This window comes from Lygodium microphyllum, chromosome 21 (genome assembly GCF_053477565.2).
Source record: "Lygodium microphyllum isolate KBCC chromosome 21, Lygodium_microphyllum_v1.1.10, whole genome shotgun sequence".
NCBI classification, from domain to species: Eukaryota; Viridiplantae; Streptophyta; class Polypodiopsida; order Schizaeales; family Lygodiaceae; genus Lygodium; species Lygodium microphyllum.
In genome coordinates this window covers 462,917-475,788 of record NC_141155.1, presented here as the reverse complement: position 1 = coordinate 475,788, position 12,872 = coordinate 462,917, and the positions used below count along the sequence as shown (strand labels likewise).

The 12,872-nt window shown below is 39.8% G+C and overlaps 1 pseudogene; it reads left to right on the top strand.

Moving 5' to 3' along the window:
* Positions 1 to 4,862: 4,862 nt before the first annotated feature.
* On the top strand, positions 4,863 to 11,722 carry LOC148017688 (uncharacterized; annotated as a pseudogene).
* The last annotated feature ends 1,150 nt before the right edge of the window (positions 11,723 to 12,872 follow it).

Below are 12,872 nucleotides of genomic sequence, written 5' to 3'. Positions count from 1 at the left end.
GGTTCATCACTACCTCTACTCTCTTGATTTTTTTCAGCCATTGTTAAGCGAACGTTGTGAAAGCTCTTGAAAAATTTTCCAATCCCTTTTTTAACTCCCTTATCTCTATTGGTTCTAGTAGCACGTTAGTTACTACCCTTCTTACTCCAAAGAGTAAGCTCTCAAGCACCCACACTCTTGATTAAGTGCCTTGGAATTACAATGACTAATGGGGTAGGTCTAACATTGCCAACCTACCAAGGTATAGCGCCTGCTAGGCTTACTTGCTAGCTCGATAATGGTTAAGCCAAAGGCAAGTCCAAATTGACTCTATTATTAACACTGCAGCTCCTGATGGTGTGCAACCATACCCCACATAATGGGCATGACAAATCGGATAATAGATCCTAGTCCCACTTACCCTAGAGTAATTATCAAGCCCTAATCTTGTAGGCTACTTAAGGACCTCTCTTCTTAAGAAAGAAAAGAGAAACCTATGCTATGATACCAATGTAACTAAAATGCAACCACTTATTATTAATGGTGCCCTTGAGAGATTATGCTTTAAGCATATTCATTTAGAGAAGAAGGGGAGTATTGCATGGTGGAGCATATTCAAGAACTACACACATTCCTAGCTTAACAGTTGCAAAAACAAATCAACAAAGAGAGAGAGAACGTGTGTGTGTGACAACAGTTGAGGACCAGATTTACATGGAGCCAGTCCCCCCTCCAAGAGGTGTTTGCATTATATCTTCCTTTGTAAAGGGAGACTTTTGTACAATACAATTGTGCTTCTTTCCAAGCTTGGTGTTGTGGAGATGGAAACTCCACACACCCGTATGCACAACAATCACTGGTGGGGCCTCCCTCCCAAGGCCTCAAGCACCTTCAAAGGTGGAGAGAGCTACGGGGAGAAAGGTAGATGGAGAGGAAGAAGAGAATACCTATATGAGAAAGTATATCACCTCACTTATATCCTCTCCCATAGCTTAGCATAGCATAATACAATAATAAGAGAGAGAGAGAGAGAGAGAGAGAGAGAGAGAGAGAGAGAGAGAGAGAGAGAGAGAGAGAGAGAGAGAGAGAGAGAGAGAGAGAGAGAGAGAGAGAGAGAGAGAGAGAGAGAGAGAGAGAGAGAGAGAGAGAGAGAGAGAGAGAGAGAGAGAGAGAGAGAGAGAGAGAGAGAGAGAGAGATGGCTAGCTTCAATGAGCATGGCTCTTGTATGGATTTGCACTACTCCATCGCAAAGAGTTGTTGGTGTAGGCTTGCTCCTCTTGCTCCAATGTAGACTAGAGAGTCTCTCTTGTGAGCTTCCTTTGTTGAGCAACCCCCAATGAGTCTCTTCCTCCTCCTTTTAAAGGGAAACCAGGAGTGTGAAACTCCTTCTCTCTTTTCTTTCTCTCTCTACCACTCGAATCCACCTTCGATCTTAGGTCTTGCTCCTCATTGGACCCCCAATATGCATGGCTTTCTCTCATTGGACCCCCTCTAGCTTGCCTAGTTGTGAGAGGGAAGGCAAGCTTTTGTGAGGCTTCATTCTCATTGGACCCCTATGGTGGCTAGCCAATAGCATTGTAGGCTTCACATGGAGGGCACATGCGGCAAGTGAACACTTGTCCATTGATGGAACTAGGAAAAATCCTACTAGTGTGTTGATGTGTCCCTTATGGTGGCAAGGCTCCACCTCACCTAAGGCTCCAATAAGCCTTTAGCCTTAGCCTTTGTAAATCAAGCCTTGAATCTAATTGAGAGACCAATATTCTAAGATACTTGCTGGCTCAACCAATCATAGCCCTTAGTCCTCCTACTTTCTAGGACAAGATTTATCTTGAGATTGGCTTAAATCTAGGTCAAATCCTTTTTACAAGATAAACTTTACCACTATGACTAGCTATTGAGCACGTTTCGAGCAAGGCCTATTTATTAGGGAAACCTCCTACTTTTAAGGAGGGAGTTGTTCTGAGCTTGAATTACTTTGAAAATCAAGCTATCAGGGTTCCATCCTATATTGAATACTTTCCCAACTAAATTACTCGAGTCTTGGGCTATTTTCTAGGGAAAATAGCTAATTTTTAGGAGAAGCATTTTCATAGCTCAAACTATCTAGAGACTTGGGCCAATAGGACTCTAGCCTATACTACTTATCTTCTCATATGGTATGCTCCTTACTTTAGCTATTTTCTAGGGAAACAGCTACTTTTAAGGGTGAGTAGACTCCTAGCTTAAGTCACCAAGAGACTCAAGCATTTAGACTCCTAAGCTATACTCCTTAGCCCCTCTAGTTAGTAACCTCTAGCTTGCCATACATAAGCTCATTTTTGAAAAAGACTTGTGCACAATTCTTGGAGGCTTAATAAAGTTTATCCTTAGGTCTTCCTAGCTTCCTTTGCTCTTGCAGACTAGCTCTTTTACAACTTCTGTTGTAGCTAGCCTTTAGCATCATTATGAAGCTTTACTTAAAGATCATTTACACTTCATTATCTTAGCTCTTGTTGGACTATCTCCCATGTATTATTTTTGGAGATAACCCTTAGCTCCTTGAATATATTGACCTTGGTTCCCTTGGTATTTCTCATGTTGAGGGACTAGCTCAACCAAGAGAAAATCATGGTGGAATGTCAGATATTCCATTTTCATGACACAGAAGGAAATGAGACATTTGGCCATGCAGTAGAGGGGGAGCCATCACCTGATTTCTTGCAGCCATTGCAATATAAGTGGGAACTAGAGATGGGTTCTACCTTTAGATCTTGCATCCCCAATATATCAAAACAATTATGCATGCGTTCACATGTTAAGTTAGTGAAGGACAAAGCATTGAAAAATGGATGTTGAGCGACACAAGTAGAAGATGATATAGCAAGAATCACGCCATTTAGTAACGCCTATTGAATATTCATAGCCTCCCTCCCCTTTAGGGAGAGAGGACTAGAGAGAAGAAAAACCACTCTAGAGGAAGAAGATGATGTTAGTCATGATCTTCAAATGGTGCATGTGAAGCAAAGATGAAGCGACCCTGTTGTGCTCATGCCATAACCCCCTCACATTTTCACTTTGAAATTAGCATCAGTTTTTGTAATAAAGTTTTTTTTCCCAAAGAGGTGAGAGATTATATTAAGAAGAAGACAAAGATATGCTGTAACAAGGTAATTACAAGTAGGGGACCGCCATCTAGTGAGAGAAAACAATACAAGAGAGCCCCATGTCTATAAATCACTAAGGATCATGCAACAATTACTCTTAGTAGAGAATTGATCCTATCAAGGGAAGCAGTCCTCTCAATCTCTTTGTTATCCATATGCTCCAATATTGTAAGTCCACTTTAGTTTTCTTGAACTTGCTTCTCCAATTCAGCATCATCAAGGGAGGGAGGGGGTTTTATCTGCTTGGTGAATGTACTCTAGCTTGGTATTGGGAGTATCTAGTAGTCTAGTTTCTACTTGAGACAACAAGATAATTACAAGAGAAAAGGACTACAAATTATTGGCAAAAAATGACATAAGGCACCCACATATCTATACATCTTCTAAGGATGATGCATCACTTCTTTCAATAGAAATTTGATCCTATCAAGAAAAGCAATTGCCTCTGTTATTTTGTTATCCATGTTCTCCTTTGTTGCACATCTATTGTATCTTTCGTGAGCTTGTTCCTCCAATATAACATCCATCAAGGGGAGTGTCCTATGTGCTTGGCGAATGTATTCTAGTCTAGTATTGGGAGTGCAGTTTGGTTTCCATTTGGGTAAGCATGTAATAATGTGCTTCCTTCCCTTGCAATTGCTAGGGGGAAAAGAAAAGCTTTCAATTCTATCATGTGAAGTGTAACCACATGCAAAGGCACCTACCAACTCCTTGGCGAAGTCGAAAGTGGCCCTGGGGTCCACTGTCCAAAACAAGTGTTCTCACTTCGGCCTGTAGAGCCGGTTAGAGTAGAAATTTTTGTTTGAAAGCTAAGAGCCGAGTCTCACATCGTACGAGTAGTATTAATTTTACTAAGTTAATACCACTCATGACTAAGTCAACGCCGGTTTATGGATTCTTAGCAGCACTAACGCGTAATACACATAATGCTATAGATCTTGGATTTTTCACGTGTATTTTGCACAAAATAACGAATGAGAATTCATGACGTACGCTTAGGCTGATTTTATGAGAAAGTAACATGGAATCAACCGCCACTAGCAGGGTTTTATGAACTGTCAACAACAGATTTCCTTGAGCATTCCATTGAACCACCTACTATGTGACCTACAGCAAGTGGTGAGCTGTGTTGAAAATGTTGCTCTGGTTACGTCCCTAGCAGCAATGGAATCATCTTTTAGCATAACTAAAAATTAAACCTATTAATGCCACTTGTCGTGTGCAAGACCTAGCTCTAAGAGAAAGGAAAAATAAACCTCTTGATTTTGCACAAAAATTTGCCCAATTTTTTTTGTTTTTCATCAAATTTTCTTGTTGGAAAAGCTCTTCCAACCAGTTGGAAAAATGAAAATTTCACCCGACTGGGTCTCAGGACTTAGCAGTGTGCACTGGTCAAGGAGTGGCAACTCGTGAGTCGTGACTCGTATTACAAAGCCAGGGCCCAGCTGACTAGGTCAACGACGCAGGACGTAGGACTCAGCATGTTGGCAGGTTACACAAGCAGACTCCGGACAGCTCTGACTCCTCAGGCCTCAAGTCCCGACTGTGTAGGTATAGTCTATGAGCGGTGAGACTTGATTGAGCGTGATAGTGCACCACACTTTTGATTCCACCACTTTCTCAGTGCCTTTGTGGCCCCTTCAGAAGAGAATTCGCCGTCGCTTGTGTGTTCAATTGGGAAGTCTATACCTTTGCCTCCACCCTCGAGTGAACTCACTTTTACGCAGCCTACAGAGATGTCTTGGGATGATGCACGAGTGCAAGCTGCTATGGCATCTTTGGTGGAAAAGGGTTTTCAGGAGGATGCTTTGAAATCCCTTTCTATAGAGCAGATTTTGAGTGTGATAGGTCACCAATTTCCCATGGAGGCAGTCAATCTTGCAGGATGCCTCAAATGTGTTGAACAGGAGAAATCTTTGCTGGATTTATTCTCCAAGTTTCACAAGTATGTTGGCAGAGTGCTTGCGGAGTTCACAGAGGAGGGTGTTGTGGGTGATGGAAGCTATGTTCTGATTGGTGGCGATGGTTTGACTGCCACATGTCTGCATGTAGTCAAGTTTGATGGAGATCTCAAATCTAAGAGAAAAGCAAGCCCCCCGAAGATCAAGGTGACTTATCCATTTGGTTGCACTAGGGTTCGTCGAAATGGGACAGTGGTTTCTACACTGATTGAGTTTCATGCTTAGGTGGTCTTTTTGGACGAAGAGAATGATGTGACACTCCTCTTGCTGAACTCTCCCAAACGTTTCAAAGACCTTGACTTTTTTTATTGGTGGAGTGCTGGTAACCCTCGTCACACCGACACCATCCTTCTCATCTCGTATCCTAGTCTCTTGCACAAGGAATATCCCTTGGATAAGGGATCTAAGGCAGACGATATGCCTAGCTCTTGTGTAGGTTTCACAACCTACATAAACCCCTCTTAGTTGGTGGCATCTTACACGTCCTTTGCAGGTTCCTCAGGAGGATTAGTCATCAATGTGGCGGAGTATGATGGGCACCATGGCATCGGCCTTCATTTAGGTGCCATGAGTGACTTTAAGCCACTCAAACAGTGGGGTAAAAAAGAGCTAGCTCTCCTCAATGAAAATTTGGAAAAAAAAGCATACCTTGGGATCGCTTCAAAAGGCATACCCTCAATTATACATGCTTTTCGAACCCACACAAAAATGACAAAACAAGTAAGACAAAAGGTATGAATTCATGTATGATTATTATGTTATTGTTTTTATTTTCAACTTGTTAATGTTATTGAATTTTAATGCTTTATACTGTTATTTATTTATTTATTTTGATAGATAGCAGTGACCGTAAAGGCTACTAAGGAGGGTGAGGTGGGAAATATTTCTTACTTTTTTGTTATTATTTTAATTTTCACTTTAATAGGCAATCTCATTTGTTAACAAGGGTCCCTTCGTGCGAGCAAGAGGAAGGTGGAGCTAGCAATAACTGATGAGTTTTCCTTTTTTGATCCTTCGTTTGTATGGTCTTTATTCTTATATAGCTAATTGTTAATTTAACTAATGTTTCACTTTTATTTTGAAAAGAAATCATAGGGAAGTAATGAGTATCATATGGAGTCTCGCTACATGTTCATGCCTATAGGGGTGCCTTCATGCAAACAAGAGGAAGGTGGAGTTAGAAAAAGTGGATGAGCTACCTCTTTTTGGTCCTTGGCATGTATGGTCCTCATCTGATACTAAATTTTATTAGTTAATCTTTAACTTTAATTATTTTTCCTTTCATTAAAAAAAAATCATAGGTAAGTAATGAGCATCATATGTAGTATCTTTATGGTAGAAAATGTTGACAGTTTTCAAGTGTACTGAGTATTCTTGTTGATTTTTAAAAAAATTTCAGGGTGATGATGAATATGTTACTGACTAGGAGAGTATGCGCAGTTTTGTATGTATCTCAACTCTGAATTCCTTAACATGCTTTATTATGATTGTCTACTTTTGCTTATGATTGTCTCATAACATACATAGAAGTATAATTAATTTAATTTGTACATGGTACATGGGTCTCTTGGACTATATATTTCAGTGTAGTATGGCTAGGATTAAGAGAGTTGATTCTCTCACCATTAACTCTTGTACTGTTGGAAAATACTGGTTAATCAAACTATTGCATTGAATGCTTTATTTGACAGTCACTCTCTTTGTTTTTCATGGTTGTCAAGTCTTTAAGCTTGAGAATCTATTTTATTTAAGATGTGTTAGAAAGCTAAGAGGTGAGATGATTGCATCATTTTGGTGCATGGCGCCAAAGAACTACTTTAGAAAAAAAACATGTAATAGTAGTAATATTATCACCATTTAAGATTGACATTAGTTTCTTCAAGTTTTCTTGGAGTGAATGCTCCTGTCTTCATCCGTCTTCGTTTCTTTTATGGAGACTTGAAATGTTTTTGAGCGCTTGTTAATTGGTTATTTTGGAATTTAGTGACTTGTTGGTGCTCTTATTGAGGTCTGAAGTACTTTGGCATTTTTTGTTTGGGTGGAGCATATTGGCATTGGAGGCTCAGCCTATGAGTTTCATCTATGTAAATTTTCTTTGATGGATTTTGATACCAAGATGAAGAATTTTGAGTTTTAAAAATGAACTTAATCGGCGTGAATATTCATCATCTTCTTCAAATATGGATGTCAGCTTTTAGGCAGGTTGTTGAAGCAACTTGATATTTATTTGCATCATGTGGTTCGCTCTCTTGGCTAGGAGGTGTCTATCATGCGAGGAAATGACAAAGTCCTATTTCCTTCATTGAGCAATAGTGAAGACAACAAATGCATGTCCAACAACACCGATTTGAGTTGGGGACACTTTATGTTTAGTCACAAAGCATTTAGGCGTTAAAGGTTCTTGCCATTATATTTGGATCTAAACAGCCCCATTGCCATGCATAAATGCTCCTCAAATATTTTTCATGCATGGCATGGGTGCTTTATATCCATTAGTGTGTGTTTTTGTTTGTCAATTTTCTATGTAGTACCCATGGCATGTACTGGGGTGACTTGATTAGCCTTCACATAGACACCGGACTTTACTCAAAATTAGTGGTAAAAAATGCATGCTAATTTTGATTTAGTGTCCATACACCTGCATATTAAGAGTTTCCATGCAAGGGTTGTATGTCAAACTAGTGAGCACTTTTACTCTCTTATTGGCCATAATGTGCTTGTGCTATGCATCAAAAAGCCATTGCTCTCATGTAGAATTGACAACCCTTTTTGATCACAAGTTGGTTGTGGAGTGTCCATGTCAAGTGTGGGCATCGCCTGAATCGTATCTATGCAAGGCATGGGTTCTTTACATCCAATCAACAAGCATCTTTTCTCGCCAATTGGACATAGGGCACCCATGTCATGCATAGGTGCTTCTCAAAATAGCATTTATGCATGGCATAGGTGCTTCACACCAAATCAAGGAGCATTTTTGCTCATCCATTGGATGAAAAACAACAATGCCATTTATAGGTGCTGCTCAAATAGCAACATAATGCTACACCAACACCATTATCTGATACCAACTTTAGATATGTAGAGGACTATGGTTGTGAAATAGCCTAACGCAAGCGGAATCAATGCTTTTCGATGACTCAAATAGCAACATAATGATACACCAACACCATTATCTGATACCAACTTCAGATATGTAGAGGACTATGGTTGTGAAATAGCCTAACGCAAGCGGAATCAATGCTTTTCGATGAGAAAAGGTAGAGGAGAAAATGAGGGGAGGGTGGCTCAATAGAGTCCCCACCGCTTATGATCTTTATTACAGGTTGACCGAGAGGTCTTTTACAATTGCAACACTCATAGAGGAGTACATTTGAGAGGTACACGTTACAATTGAGAGAATGTTGTACTCTCGTAAACTAGTTTATGGGATTTGCCCGACTCTACCTACTTTGTCATCTCGAAAAAATAAATGGACAAAATCACCAAAAAGAGCTATACTTACAAGAAAAATGTGGCTTTCTTCTGTGATTGCACATTCTATGGTAGAATGTCCACATGACATATGTGCATGTGAGAAAGATCATGTATGAAAAAGGCATGGGTACTATTTATCCATCGGCCTTTGCATGGGTACTGTTTCTCTATTGGCAATCGTCGACTTCCTTGTTTGAAGGAAAATGTGCATGCCATGCATCAAACATGCTGATGATTACCCTTGTGCATTATACATGCTCTTTGTTTGCATTTTTATTTAACGATTCTATGTTAAGCATTCACGTTGTGCATAGGTGTGCATCAAAGAGAATTTATGATTGGCATGAGCACTGTACTTTCAAACATTGAACATTCATGAATGAAAGTGTAGCACACATGCTTACATAAGAGCTAGTCAAATAGCATCTGGGCATGGCATGAGTGCCTTACGTCAACTTATCAAGTGAAAACGTTTAACAATTTGATGTGAAGTGCCATGCCATGTGGGGGTGTTATGTCGTTAAACACTTGGGAGTACAACAAAAAGCTTTCCATTTTCAATATGTGAACCTCTATGAATTGCCACACTATGATGATTGCAATCAAGGGTTGTTACACATTTTTTTGGGCTTCTGGTTGGGTCATCGTGTAGCTTGGGACATGAAGAAACATATGCAAAGTTTTGTTATGTTTTGATATCTATAGCCTGAAAACTGTCGTTTCTTGGAGGAGGTTTACTAATCTTTTCAACAACAGGGTGTTTGGACTCAGATTTTACCGACAATGCAAACAAGAATCAGATCTAGGGGGTAGAACAATCCAAGGATGGTAAAACCTTTGCTACTTGCATTGTATTCATCAAATCACAATTGCACTTATCATTTGTACAAGACCAGAGAAAACACTACTCCAGTAGTGGGATTTTCTAGAGAGGATCTGCTGGGACCCAATGCCTCTCTCTCTCCATGCCTAGAAAAGGTCTAAGAAGTATTTACGATCTGTGAAATTATCAAAAGTGGTCATAAAAATTCACTTTTTTGCTGTAGCTGACATGGTGTTTATAAGGTTTTTGTGAATATCATGCTCAACTATCAAAAAGTTCAATGATATACAACATCTTGTTGGCAAGTATTTCACTCTTTTATTACATGTCATATCGTGCATAGACACTACTATCATGTGTCCGTGTACATTAGGGAGTAGATGGGCTTAGTTCAGTGTAGGGGAGTGGTGTCCAAGATGAGAGCAGGCAGACAGACAAGCTAAACTTTGGATGGCATGATGGGTGGGCAGGGACTTGGATGCTTAAGTTTGAATGCCTACTCAAATATAGACAGGTGGGCAAACCATGTGCTGGCCATCAATCTTCGAGTAGTCTTCTCGTCCACTTGAGAGCAGAGCACAAAAAAGCAATTATGGAGCGTTCATCTAGTACAAATCCATACTTGCTGCACATGCAATTGAGATTGGTAGAGGCGTTAGGCTCTAGGAGAGCTTACTCGTGGTATGGAATGCTCGGATAACATGGGCCTGTTAGATGTGTGGAGCTCGGCTTGTGGCTCGGGGGTGGACAATCTATGATCGTGTCTATAGCATGCGATTGTCTTTCAGTGGGGAGGTTAGTCAGCTGTGCATTCCCTAAAGACTTAAGCTTGTTTGACTTGTTTTGCAAGTATTTGGATATGGATATTCAGGCTATGAGTTTATCTCCCTTCAGTTTTTTCACAGTTGGTATTAGAGCTGGTCTCCTATGCAAGGTTATAAGGTATCACGAATTTGAGAGTGGTCAGTTGGGTTCTATGGTAATATTTTTTTCTATGGTTGCTATTACAAATTAGGGTTTCTATAACCCTAATCTTGTGCAAGAACCCTAATCTCAAGGTGGAAGGGCTAAAGGAGAGATGGGAGATGAAGCGCAAGACTTTCTCTCTCTAGAAAAGAAGGCGATGGTCTTCTCTCACTAGAAAAGCAGCAAATGACTCAATTTTACCATAATATGATAATGTCTTTTCAAGCAACAGTTTTATGATAACGCGATAATATGATATTATCGTATTACGATAGTATGCCTATCAAAAGCAGGTTTCAGAATATTTATAAGCAGATGCAAGCGATGGTTGCAGATCATGTTCTCAAATGGTCTCTTAGATGCAGAACCACAGAAGCACGGAGAAAAAGAGATAGCGCTAGTCCTCTTTGAGTGCCAGGTGTTTTCTTACGATGACGACTTGTAGCAGATACGATATCATCTTCTACGATATCATCTTTTGAAGTGGCAGAACAACATAAGCAGAGAGAGAGCTAGCGCTAGGTCTTCTTGTCAGTGCTCAACTTTTCGACTACAACGTCTACGACTATAGTGGATTTTCCATGTGCGCTGTGCACGTGCGAAACAGCTTTGCAGTGTGCTCTAACACTTGCAGAAGAACATATTAGAATTGACGTGGGAATAGTGCCCCACTCAGCATTGTGTGCTTGTTGTATGAATTCACCTTAATTGATCTCTTGAAGGGAGGGGACTCGCCCATCTTCCAGTCCCTAGTGCTATGTCAGTGTGATCGTCTCTCTCTTCCCTACTCTAATTGGTAACTAAGTGATTAATTGGTCAGTTAATTGTGTGAACGCTCCTGATTCTATGACAGTGGTATGAGAGCAGGGTCTCCTTGCCTTTCTTAAGGAGAGGACTTTCATGTAAGACAGTAGATATGGGAACAGCCAATCAGCTTTCTTTTGAGGAGATGCAAGCAAAGTTTGCGCAATTTCAAAGTCTTTTAGATCAACCGAAAGTTTGAGAAGCTATACTTAAAAGTGAAGCAGAAAAGAAATGAAGTGATCAATTGGTCAGAAATATCAAGAAGAAGGAAGATGCTTTTCTTGCATAAAGCCATGACATTATGAGTCAGATTGCCCCCAATGGCAAGGACTTAAGGATTGAGCAGATTTGAAGGATGCTTGGTTCTCCTTGTGTGGACGAACTCAACAACACGAACTTTTTATGAAGCAGTTTCGTGATTGAACATCACCAGGAAACTATAGATTTTGATTTTTGAGCAGATGAGCCTACTGATGATTTTTGATTCTTCATGTTTTTGAATGAATCTCAGGAAACAAGGGCTTATGAACAGGTTGTGAACAACTTTGTGCAGTATGAACAGTTATGATCAGGTTGTGAATAACTACTTACCGTATGAATATCCTGAGTGTGTTCTAGTGGAAGATTTGCCAGGCTTTGGTCTGTGCTAGACTCTAGTTTTCCAAGGATAGTATGTAGTACTATCAATTGATGCTGATTATTGGCCATTTATTTTGGTCAGCCATCGGTCCATTTTGAACAGATTAAGAAAGAAGCTTTCTTGTATTTGATTTTTGTTCGTACAAGAATAATTAAGGACTTCAGTGTTTAGATTAAGATCGCTATATAACGATCTCAGGATACACAAGAAACAATATGCAGACAAGCATAGACAGAGGTTGACTTTTTCAGAAAAGTCATTATGTTTATGTCGAGGATAAGTTCAAGAATTACTCTCCATTGAATACTCAATGGATGGTCAGAACAGATTTACAGGAATATCCAGATCTTATTTTGGTATAAAAGTCAGAGGGTCTTTCCTCTGACAATGATGCATATATTTTTCATATTGCAGCAATTTTATGATGACCTACCATTTTTGGTAGTGCAATATGATAGACTTTTGTGATGAGCATGCTTTGGAATAGAATGGATTCATTTTCATATTTGATAGTGTGGAACTTTTATTGGCCAATATACCATCATAACAAATATTCCTGCTACCTCACTATGGATGGGGTGAATCGTACAGTTAAAGGAATTACTTGACCCAAGACAGTGACAGATTTACCTCATTCACCTTTAGAAATAAGGGTCCTTGAGTGCACTTGTCTCAGAAAGGAAAAGACAGTGATAGATTTACCTCCTTCACCTTTAGAAATAAAGGTGTTTGAGTACACTTGTCTCAGACAGAATCAGACAGTGATGGATTTACCTCCTTCACCTTTAGAAATAAAGGTGTTTGAGTGCACTTGTCTCAGATATGATCCAAGCACATAATTGAAGATAGACTCCAAATATGGGACTTTGTTCCCTAGAATTAGGGATTTTGTTCCCTTAGTGCATGAATCATTATGATTGTCTATGTTTTGTATTCCGGGGATTCCTGGAAAGTGCCTGCATGAAGCATGTAATCTCTTTTTGTCTTTTTGCAGGAACTAATAGTTGAGGTCAACCGTTTATAAGTCAAAGGGATGTTACAAATTAGGGTTTCTATGACCCTAATCTTGTGCAAGAAT